Source organism: Eucalyptus grandis, chromosome 5, assembly GCF_016545825.1.
Source record: "Eucalyptus grandis isolate ANBG69807.140 chromosome 5, ASM1654582v1, whole genome shotgun sequence".
In the NCBI taxonomy this organism is placed as follows: Eukaryota; Viridiplantae; Streptophyta; class Magnoliopsida; order Myrtales; family Myrtaceae; genus Eucalyptus; species Eucalyptus grandis.
In genome coordinates, this window is record NC_052616.1 from 5956115 (window position 1) to 5969170 (window position 13056).

The window sequence follows — 13056 nt, forward strand, 5'->3', positions numbered from 1 at the left end:
TCAGACAAGGCGCAGGTTGGCCTTTTTTCCACGACGAAAGTGGCCCTGAGATGGAGGCGAGAAACTCGTTCGCGACGATCGGAATGATTACGCGCTTGGGGGCATCCTCCTCAAGTACCCATTGATCAAAAAGTTCCCTTTGTCTGCGATCTAACAATTTGTTGGATTTCTACTTTGCGCATTTTGGTAATGAGCGCGCGCCCTTCGGCATCGATCAATTAAACCGCGTTTTGAAAATGTATTTGGAGGATCCAGGATGGAAGTTTTGCATGCTCGCTCGGAAGGGAATGAAGTCCTCATCGTTTTTCAAAATTCAAATACCAAGTGAATCGAATTTCTCAGGACCCGAATGTTACGACGGAGGTATTCCAATTCCAATGTACCGAGCAATAATAAAATCGGATTATAAAGTGTTTTGTCCCCCTCTGAAAGGTTACTGCCAACGAATGTACTGTAAGAATGGTGGGTCAGCGGTATCGTCATTGCCGTTGCGTTTGGATCCATTCGTACTTCAGTGCGTCCAGAAAGAGGAAAGATACGAAAGAGATTGGGAATTTGCGGGGGCGAGTGATGAACCTGGATTTGCGCCGAATGAATGTACTTGGGTACTACGAGCTAAGAGCCTATGACCATCTTTACTGTGCTTGGTCAAATCTACTATTGATTTTGCTTCTTCGTTGGGGGACTGCGAGCATATTAATTTGAATTCGGGATGATAATTGTCGCCGAAAGATTAAACTTTTTTCTGATCTCGATCGTGTAATTAGTGTTAATCATTAGCTAATCTCGTTCGGTCGAAAATGATGTTGGGGAGCGCCCATCAACTCCCCTTTTTTTCTTCCTTTTTTTCGGGTAATAGGCACAGTTGATATTCCTCTTTTTGTCGGAAATGTGGACGTTCTTTTACCCTAGCTAGTACCGAACATGCGGATCAATATTAGTTGAGTCTTCATCTATTGCAATCGTTGAGTGATGTTTTTTCGCCAGGAAGCAAGCTTGGCGTATACCGATTGAACAGTCCGATTTGATTAATTTGCGCCGCGAATCCAAGAATAGACAGCATGGATCAGTGGGGAACCAAGATCCGGTGGAATGATTTTTCTTGCTGAACTTACTGGACATGAAACCAGACGCTGTCCAACAAATGCCGCTGGTGCTTTGTAGTTACGAACCCGCTAAAGCAGAACTGAGGATTCATGTTCGCGCTAATCAATGGCGCACGCAGCTCGTGCTCGGAAGCTGCCTTTTTTCTCGCCCATTTGGGGTTCTGTACATCGCAAGATTTCGCTTCGATGAAACAGGAACACAGCCACATTCTGGCTGTGCACCTTTGTGGACATAAAATGCGGCGCAAAGGATTAAAGCAAACTGGGAATTCAACAGCATCCAAAGGTCCAAACCCATTTGAATATTTGGGCCGTGATTCCGTGAAAGGGCATCAGATGCACGTTAGCTCACCTCACTCCAATCCTCCCGGTCCGGTCCGGTTTGATTTCACCTAGGAACCAGGAACCGGACCGGGATGATTGGTTCCCCATTTTTGGGATTGGAAACCAGACCGAACCACCCTAGGATCGGGAACCAGAGCAGTCCGACTGGTTTGGTCTTACGGAACAGATTATTTAGCAAAAAAGAAAAAGAAAGAAAAATACAAGAATTATTTATATTTTTAAGTTCTATTGCTATTTTTAAGAAATTAAAAAATATGTTTAAAAAAAGGTCGGTCCAATCTGTCGGTTCGGTCCAATCCGGTTCCCTTTCGATATCGGAAATCGAATTGACAATCACCTGTTCCATTTTTGTGGAATCAGGAACTAGATCGATCCTTTCAGGAAGTGGACCGCACCGGCAGGTCTGGTTCGCTTTAGGCGGTTCCCAATTTGGATGGTCCGGTATGCTCACCCCTCGCAAGCACATCCACAATTTCATTTCGTAAGGCAAGATCAAGGGCGGGAAGACTCGATCATCTCAAGGCTCATGGATACTTGCAAGCCCCGTTCGAGCCCTTGGATAGAGAATTTGATGCACCAATGGCTTATGCCCATTTAATGACTTCTTTGGCATCATAAATGCCGCATTTACGAGGGACGTACTGCTCTCGTGGCTGGGTCGCTTTGGTCCGTAAAGAGTTGGGCCATATAGGAGGGCACGTCGTGGCCGCAGCCTGCAGGGGAGGCTCTAACTCAGGGAATCGATGGAAGGATCTTTTAATGTCATCAGCCCCACGAAATGTCTATATGATCGAAATATTATTTTTCACCTCGTCCCCCGTGGACCGGTTATAATAGGAATTTGCCCAAAGTCAGACTTCATATTCTTTGAAAGTTCATTTTCCTGTATGTTTGAACCGGTCCTCCCATTCTTCTCGGATAAAATTATCTAAAAAGTTCAAAACATATTACGCTTTTGTCATCTAGTTATAAGTTTTTTTAATTTTATCAATTAAGTCTTAAAAATTTTCATATTTTACCAATTGAGTTTACCTAGTCAATTTTGACGGGAAGTCGTTGATGTAAATCATTTTAATAATATTTTATTTTTTTTAATTAGTTAATTAATTTCCTTTTCTTTCTACTTTTTCTTCCCTTTTCCTCCTATAGCTAAATAAAGGCAAGGGCCGGCAAGATTGAACTCATTGGCCTCGGATGACTCTTGCCCTCCCCTAGTGACTCGACCTTGTCATCATTGGGTGAGGCTTGGCCTTGTTGGGACTAGGCGAGGCTCGACCTAGTCAGACATTGGGTCTTTGTTAAGGTCTTGTGGACCTTAATAAATCCAACAAATTCAATTAATCTAAATAATACGTACTGATAGTGACAATAATAATTATATGTTCACCTGCCTCGATTTTCACTTTACAATAGCAGTATTTAACTGTCCCATAGCCAAGAATATGGATTTATTTTTCCATGTGGGTAATTTTCAATGACTCGTCTAAAAACCGTTGTTAAAAAATTGTGGATACTTGCCCAAATGACTCTTTTTTCAACTTTTTTTTTTTTTATGCTTTTTGTTCTTTTTTCTTTCTATTCGATTGCAAAATAGGTAAGTCTAAAACTTATTTCTACTTTTTGAAAAGCTGGGACTCGATTGCAATAAAACTGAAAAAGGAAATTCTTTTGAATTTAACTAAATTCAAAGGCGGGTTGAACTTCCCAACAAAAAAGTAAAATGAAAGGCAAAGTGAAACGTTTGTGCAACGCCATAAACCCTAATCTGTCTCCATGATTTTCTCCAACCCACAGAAAATCATTTTCGTAACAGCAACAACAAGCATTTCCCTCCTGGCAAGCGCAGTTGTTTTTACATTCAGTTAAGAACTTAAGACTTAGCCCTTCTATATAAACCCCATAAGGGTTTCACCCATAGCAATTCAAAGCCACCATTTGCAATCCGATTAAATAGAAGGGAGGGGGAAAACGATAATGGCGACGAGGAGCACAGTTTTCGCCATCGCCGTGATCGCCATGTTTCTTGTGGCATGTGCTGCATCCTCGCCACCACCGGAGAGCGCCCAAGAATGCATGCCGGCTTGCATAGCGTCCGGCGAGAGCGAGCAGGCATGCACCAAAGCATGTGCCAAGGCCGGCGATGGAGTGCAGCTGACGAGCTTTTGGGGTTGGGGTTGGGGAGGGGTAGATAAAGTGAAACCTTAGGTCCCCAAACAACGTTAGACGATTTATGCTGTATTGAGCTTTTTCACCCTATCACAAAGTGATCATACATGTATTAGCCTTGAAGGTAAGAGCTTTTTCACCCTATCACAAAGTGATCATACATGTATTAGCCTTGAAGGTAAGAGCTTTTTCACCCTATCACAAAGTGATCATACATGTATTAGCCTTGAAGGTAAGGTATGTACGTTTTGTGGTGAATTAAGGTGAAATGCACATCACAAATAAGATGATGAAATTAATAAAATTATGTTCTCTCAATTCTTATAATGTTGAGTAACAATCTGTGTATCCTGATCCATCTCTCCTTGATTTTCTTACTTTTGGGACTAGGCGAGGTTCGACCTGGTCAGACATTGGCGAGCTTTGCCAACGGCCAACAACCTTGCTTGCTCTTGCCTCTGGTCAATCAATCACTAAGCCTCAGTGACGAGCTAAAAAAGGAAGAAGGGAAGAAAAAAAAGAAAGAGAAAGGAAAAAATGAATTTTTTTTTGAAAAAATATGAAAATATTATTAAAAATTGTCAATATCAATACTGACCGACCATATAGGACAATCGACATTCATGTCAATGATCTTCAACTAAAATTGATCAAATTAACTCAATTAAAAATCATTAAAAGATTTGGGATTCAGTTGTCAAAATTAAAATGTTTAGGACCGAATTGGTAAAAATGCAAAATTGAAAGGTTGGCAAAAGTGCAATATTATTCATGGGGGGTTTTAGATGTGTAATCTTTTGCTTTCACTGAAATTCCTTTTACATTATCATACTATAAAGTCGTTGTAATAAACTAGTACGCACGCTTTGCATCAACATGCAAACGCAAAGAATCAATGCGTATTTTGCCATGCTTTTTGGCCTTCCCCTTTTGTATTTCATATCGTTTTCGTCGTGGCGTATCTCGTATTGGCTTGCTGCTTTATGAGATTTCCCCCATGCAGCTTGCTTCATCTATAGGGTTTTGGGGCCGTGACTTGGAGATCTTGAAATAGCAAATTAGATTAGGATCTTGCCTTTCTTCTCTCTTCTTTTGAATTATATATCTCGGGGATTGATTCCCCATTGCTCGTCACTATGGTCACGAGCTGAAAGGTACTTCGATGAGATAAATTCAAATGTCATTTCCATATGTATTTGCCTGATCATTTTACCAATAATACTTTAGGGCTCTCTCTTTTCGGTGGGTTCTGAACGTACCGACTCATCTAATATACATGAATGCACATGGGGTACACATATATTCAGTGACGCTCTAGTTACAAGATGGCACCGATGACCCTATGATCACCTTGGATTGCAAAGATCAATAAAAATTGACCAAAAAGTCCTAAACCCAATATTTGACAGCCTATTCAATTTTAAACTTTTCAATTTGGTCAATTTAATCATAAACATTTTGATAATTTTTCATTGTTGTTCTTTCAATTAATTTTGATAAAAAATCGCTAACGTAAACAATTTTTGTAATTTTGTAATTTTTTTTCTTTTTTTCTTTTTCTATTTTGTCCCCCTTCTTATCCTTTTGCTTGTGGGCCAAAAGAAAAAAAAATGAAAAAAAATACAAAATTTATTCACGTTAGTGTCGAATGTGCTATGTAGATAGCCGTCACTAACTAGACTTCCCAGTTAATGGTTTTGGGCCAAGATTGACCAAAATGACTATATAGGAAAGTCATCAAAATATTTGGGTTAAAAACTGAATTAATCACCGTATTATTAGTTTAGGATTTTTTGGACAATTATCTTGAGAAATTGGGATTTAAATTAATGCTACTTATCACATCCAAGCCAAATACTTGATAGCTCAAATAGCTCCTTTGGGATTCACTTCACAATGGTAATCAAATGGTTCCTCAAACAAATTGGCACATTATTTGCAAGATTTAAGGTGCTTCATGATAGATTTTGGATGTGCAATTTCCAAGTTTGATAAATAAATAAATAAATAAATAAATAAACACTTTGACTTTACCATTGACATGATATATTTTTCAACTTGATTAATTCCTTATGTATTCACATAAATCATTCCATCCAACATCAAGCAAGAACTCCTCCGTGGGGTAGCAAGTTCCCAAGGTTACTCTAAATGGGAAACACTAGGACCGGGACTTAAACATCAGATCCGTCGCATCGACATCAACTTTTGCTCCCTTAGCTGGCGGTTCGGTTGCTAAAAGCTAGTTTTTTTTTTTTTTTTTTGGGTCAGAAACTAGTCGGTTTAACTTCGATATTTTTCATATCATTCGATTACGAAACATATGTTGAAGATGAATCGAAATGCTCCGTTACATGGAAAAATTATCAACAAAAGAAAACCATTCTCCTCTTTCTAATTCTCTCTCTTCCAAATTTTCACTCCCTTCATTTCCTTCTCCCTTTGGGTTTCCACGTAAAACCTGATAAAGTCATTGTGATTCTATAGCTCGATACGTCGCCTCGCCTTTGCGATTAGGTAAGGCCTCGAATCTAATTTCTCGCACGGAGATGCGACCTCCACTGGTCGATCTTGCTTGGGAACGAAGACTCCTCGTTCGAGCAAGAATCTACGTACATCGGACTTTGACAGCATGAAGATTATGGAAATGAACTGGGGTTTCGTTTCTTTAACGTAAAGAAATACTCTTGCTTCAAGAAATCACCAACAAATCCGAATGTGCTCAGTTCATTTGCTGTAATCTCTTTCGACCTCAGACAAGTAATGTTCTCGCTTTCGCTTTCGAAAGTGATACGCAGAATCCTCAAGCGTCAAGAAATCAAATCACTCCCACATGCGATGAGACGCACTGTATCCAAAGAATGAATAGGGAAAAGAGACTGCAAACGTACTCGCATGTCGTCGAATGAATTAAAGCGCGATCATCGAGAGCGTGTGCAAGCTATCGGCGTCGTCGCCGCCACCGCCGCTGCCTTGGGCTGCCGCCACCGATCGCCGGACACTTGCCATTCTCCGGCACACCAGACGGACGGCTCTTCTCAGCCGGGATTCGTGGGCAGGGCTCACCGGTCGCTCGGACTCGACCACGATCTGCCTCAGCTGGAAGAAGAAGAGGCTCGACGCTTGCACCACGTCGGCGTAGCTGTTTCGCCGGGAGAGCTGGAGGGCGAGGGAGAGCTTGAGCAAGAACGGCCAGATCAGGCCGCCGGCGAGAATCGGGGCTAGACCGTGGGAAGCGACCAGCGCGAGCTTGAGCTTTGCTAATGCCACCAAGTGCATCCCCATTTTAGAGAGAGAGAGAGAGAGCTTGGCTGTGAATGGACGTACGGAGAGTGAATAAATCTCAGTGGAGAGCAATCTGCGATGCCTTTATGTAAATCATGATCTACATTTATCCTAATTTCGATATGCAAAAAAATATAAAAACAATTCAACTTTTTTTTTGTTAAAAAAAAAACAATTCAACTTTAACAAACGTTAAGATTTTACTAAACATAAAAGCGCCCTATAAAAGTAATATCAAGATTGCTATATTAAATTTACAAAAGTGATGTGGCCGTGAGATTCTTGTAAAATTACTGTCGACTCTTCTAAAATCTTAATTTCTTAAATGAATAAATGATTTAATATTGAAATATTCTAATAATAGCCTGTTCTATATATATATATATTATATTTAAACGTGCAATGGTAACCTTAGTTGAGCAATTGGTTTTTTTTCCTTCCCTTTTGGCCAAATTTGAAGTAACCAAATTTTGATATTTCACTCTATGAAGCTAAATCTGAAAAATCAATCTTTTTATATAATTATTATTGATCAGGGAATAAATGAGCTTTTTAGATATATTGCTTGTGTTTCGTCAAAATTGCGTCTATGATAAAATACCTTCCACCAGAATTATCCAATTAATTCTTAGCATAATACAAATATCAATTAAATCATAAATTTTTTTATTATACTAATTTAGTCCTAAACCTTTATGTAAAATTTTAAAGTAGTCATTCTAATCAATTTTCATCAGAAATCGCTGACCCGACAATGACTAGATTACCAAGTAAGCTATTTTGGAATTTCACGAAAAGCTTTAGAATTAAATTGACAAAATTGTCAAGTTTAGGACTGAATTGATATTCATACTTTAAGTTTATGACTAAGAAGACAAATTTCACAACGCGAAGTATCCATAATCATATCATTTCGGCCAACACTTTCTCTTTGTTTTTTTTTTTTTTTTTTTTTTTGGTCAGATCTACACTTTTCCTTTGTTTTGCATTTTACCGACCAAAAAAGAAAAAGAATTATCACAAAAAGACAAAACTTGGTGTATAATGGGACAGCCTTCCTTATCTGATCTACAAAAAATCTATGGAGCTACACAGGTTTGATGCAAATATAATTCTTTTCTTGGGTCGGTACATGTCCATACGATTCCAGAGGAAGGCCTTTGTCATGTTCTACATAATGGGTCGAAAAATGTGGAGCCTAATGCTCGAAGGAAATTTCCATGAAGCTTCGTGCATTGCACTTGCAAGAGCAGATAATTGCAGGTAATGCAGACAAGACGATACGCATGCATCATGGGGTTGGCCAGGACGGAGAGTTTTAGACGCACTTCCCTTCTTCACGTATGAACCAAAATGGCTTTTGGAGCCCGAGTGCCGATTTCTGACGACAACGAGGAAACTATTGGTACAACAGTGCCCACAAGCTCAATTTATTAGGTTAGGTTAGATTAGGTGACAGCAACGGACTATAAGTGGCTAATTTAGGTCGGACGAACTACATTGGAGAATCATGAAAATGTTGAGATCTACATTGATAAAGTTGGAAAGTTCATGACTGAATTGATGGCCGTACAATATGTTTAAGTTTTTTGGATAATTTTTTCCTATTAGAAATTTTGAGGTAATAGATACGCAAAAAGTTCATCAAGAAAATTTGTCAATACTCTAATTAAAGAAAAAAGAGAAAAGAAAAGTGGTGAATAAGTACTTCAGCCCACTAAGAGCAAAGTCGTGTGTCGACCATCCATTAATCATGAGATAAGTTTAGGATTCGGCTTAGGTTTAATATAGACGGTGGATCTTAATGCATTGGGGTTGATGAAAGCCCATCTTACATTTCTCTTATAACAAAGAAAAATTCACATTAATTCTCCTCCTTTTAATTATTCTCCAAAAGATGAAGGGTTCAAATTTTCACCTTCTCAGGAAGGATGGGATGGGGACGCATAAGTTTCAGGAGTAGGTTTCGATTCCCACGCCCTGCAAGAGGTAGGGCAAAAGTCTAAGAGTGAGTGTAGAGTAGGAATATAATAGGACTGACCCAAAAAAAAAAAATCATTCTCCAAAATGACCCATCTCAATTAATGAGTAATTCACCACATAACCACGTGCTTGTTTAGCAATTATTGGATCATCAACTGTACTAAAGCTAACATCGTCATTAAACATAATATTAGGACAGAAAAAAGCACACATCTTTCGAAGCACAAGGATGGAATGTAATTTCTTGAAGGATTTGTACACACAGGTGACTTAAATTACTGTCGGAGACTAGTGTAAACATGCTCGCGAGACAAAGTAGGGCGATGAAAAAAATTGTGAAATCATTTCAATCTACCTACCTCTATGCTTTACCCCATATTTCCCTTTCCATGGCAGGGGAAGAGTCCAGTGCGAGTTTATATCACCTACCACGTAATATCCTTTGATCCTCTCGATATATGCTGCAAATCCACTTTAATTTTTCCTTGCTCAAAATGGGCTGCCAAACGTATCACGAGGAGTCTATCTAACCCATTAAATGTCATTGGATCTTTTGTTAAGGTCTTATGGACCTTAATAAATCCAGCAAATTCAATTAATCTAAAAACATATCTATATTATATATATGTAAATACATACTGATAGTGACAATAATAATTATATGTTCATCCGCCTCGATTTTCACTTTACAATAACAATATTTAACTGTCCCATAGCAAAAAATATGGATTTATTTTTCCATGTGGGTAATTTTCAATGGCTTGTCTAAAGACCGTTGTTGAAAAATTGTGGGTACTTGCCCAGATGACTCTTTTTTCAACTTTTTTTTTCCTTTTTGTTCTTTTTTCTTTCTATTCGATTGCAATATAGGTAAGTTCTAAAACTTATTTCTACTTTTTGGAAAGGTGGGACTCGATTGCACGTATCCCTTAATAAAACTGAAAAAGGAAATTCTTTTGAATTTAACTAAATTCAAAGGCGGGTTGAACTTCCCAACAAAAAAAAGTAAAATGAAAGGCAACGTGAAGCGTTTGTCCAACGCCATAAACCCTAATCTGTCCCCATGATTTTCTCCAACCCACAGAAAATCATTTTCGTAACAGTAACAACAAGCATTACCCTCCTGGCAAGCGCAGTTGTTTTTACATTCAGTTAAGAACTTAAGGCTTAGCCCTTCTATATAAACCCCATAAGGGTTTCGCCCATAGCAATTCAAAGCCACCATTTGCAATCCGATTAAATAGAAGGGAGGGGGAAAAAGATAATGGCGACGAGGAGCACAGTTTTCGCCATCGCCGTGATCGCCATGTTTCTGGTGGCATGTGCTGCATCCTCGCCACCACCGGAGAGCGCCCAAGAATGCATGCCGGCTTGCATAGCGTCCGGCGAGAGCGAGCAGGCATGCACCAAAGCATGTGTCAAGGCCGGCAATGGAGTGCAGCTGAACTTTTTCGATTGGGGTTGGACTTGGGGAGGGCTATCTAAAGCGGAACCTGAGGTCCCCAAACAACATTAGATGATTTATGCTGTATTGAGCCTTTTCACTCTATCACAAAGTGATCATACATGTATTAGCCTCGAAGGTAAGGTATGTACGTTTTGTGGTGAACTAAGGTGAAATGCATATCACAAAAAAGATGATGAAATTAATAAAATTACGTTCTCTCAATTCTTATAATGTTGAGTAACAATCTATGTATCTTGATCAATCTCTCCTTGATTTTCTTACTTTTGTTGGAGATTCTTTGAGCAACAGTTTGCAAATAATTCAATACCTAAAGTCGTCTTTTTTTTTTTTGGCGCAATTGGTAGAGTAAGATTTATATTAATTAGTGAATTACCCTGAAATATATGATCTATGAGTAAAAACCAGAACGTAATGCCCTAGATACAAAGAAAGTTAACCAAATCTGAAGTCTAATATGACGCCACAAATGCTTGTAAGGTGCCTGGAAAGATCTAAATATTAATTACTTTCAAAATCACCGTGTCATATTGTAAATCTACTGGCAAGCTAGTTTTTTGCTTGTTGTCCCAAGAACGGGTCCAAGTAATTGAGATTCAAAGCATCGCGCAACATAATCAATCGATTGACTTAACATCGTGCGTTTATTTAGTTCATAAATGGTGTTGGCGATTATATTTAAGCTCGCTTAAACAATGACGAATAGATTGAGCATGATCCAAATTCGAATTTTGATGAACATTACCTAGGATCAACAATACCCAATTTCGGTCATCGATAGATGTAAAAATGCACCAAGATTTGACCTCCTTGCTTGGCGCAAGTCAACGCAAAGAATCGTCACCCCTAAAGCTATGCAAAGTTCAAAGTGTGGTTCCCTCGTGCCTACGCCCCTTTCAGATTCTTTTTTCATGCGACTATTGATCCAAAACCTCTCGACATTCATCGGATTAAAAGACGTAAATTCCGGGTTCGCTCATCATAAAGTTTTTTAGTTTTTTGTGCCTCACGATATTCTGTATAGAAATATCGAAATTTTTTAAAAGTCACAACCCATTACGTCTAAAGGATCCAGCACTTGGTTGGTTATAGAACTCTGAAAATGCTAGGACACCTGATCTCTCTTCCTCTCTCTCTCTCGTGCTCCTTCTCTTGCTCGCGCCCCAGCTCGCGAAGGCGAATTTAAACTCATTGATTCATGAAGTTACAGGTTCTGCTGCAGAATGTTTTCGTAATCTACGCTCGAACTCTTCTGCCATTTCATTACTTCTTGAGTTACCAAGGGGTCGTTGATACGTGCTGAAAATACTCGGTTAGGATCTGATATCCGCTGCTGCTTGTTTGCCGCTTTCGTGCGGATGTTGTAATTTAAGATGCGTTTATTTGGGGAAAATTTTTATGATAAAGATGAATCTGACCACAATGAAAATATTCAATTGTTGTGGCAAAAGCGGTGCTCAGCAAGCCTTATCTTCGTCGATCCTTGAAGTTTGCCAAATTAAAAGAAGCAACAATGGCTATGGTTAGAGGCACCCGAGTTTAGTCATTGGATATTGATAAAATCAGACGAGATCTTCGACTTACTTTTGCAAGATGGCCTAGTTAATTAATTGAAAGCCAAGTAATTCAAATTAAGGAAAATTAACTAAAATATTATAGGTGACACCATTCAGGGAGTTATCACAGAGCCAATTATATTGTTTTATGGAAAAACAGTTTAAGTGGCAATTCAGCAAGGAAAAATAAAATTCGCCAATGATTAGGAGGCGCATGATGACTCCTAATAATCTAAATTAAAAGAATTGAGTTATCAATGAATCATTCAATTCTTTTAAAATATGACATATATATACACCAAAAAATGACAAACTTTTGATTATTATCAACATCAAATAGACTTAGTCAATGAGAGCAAAGTTTGATAAGTTATGAACAAAATTATGGATGACTTGAAGAGAATCGAAAAATTGTCGGTAAAGTCATCAATGATGCATAATGTGAAATTATTGATAAGAACCTTGAAGATGATTGACGAAACATTGATATCAATGGCAAACAATCGACACGAGGATAACCGATAGGTGGTTATTTTGTTGTTATTTTAGGATTGTTGTAAACTTTTATAGGTAAGTGTTGCTAGAAAATGGGAGACCGCGAAGTAACTACTTATGGATAATGTAACTTCTCATAACCATTAGGATTGTTTTTTTCAACAATCATTTGTAAACGTTGATTGTCGACTTTAAATAATACGTCTTACTTTTTGTACCCCATCGCCAAAAGAAACAAACAAAATCTGTTATCTTTCAATTCCTATACTTGTAGTTTCTAGATATCTCACCATCGATTTGATTCTAACATGTATCTAATTTGTAGGTAGTCACTAATTAAATTTTGGCCTTGTATTTTTATGTCTTCGAATTTTGTCGTCAATTAAATTCCGGTGAAGTTTCATATACTTTGATATTGATTAATTTTGTCAAAATTTATCTATAATTTCCTTTGTATTTCATTGATACTACTCCTCTCCCAAATCACCATTTGACGCCTCTCCTTTTATTAAAAAACCGAAGAACGAATTTCGGTCAAATATATTTTGTTTGATGATCCAATTCCGACGAAACAAAAATAAAAAGTTAAAGATTAAACAGTCAAAAAAAGAAAAGAAAAGAAAAAGGAACCAAAATCCTTCTTTCCCTCTTGTAA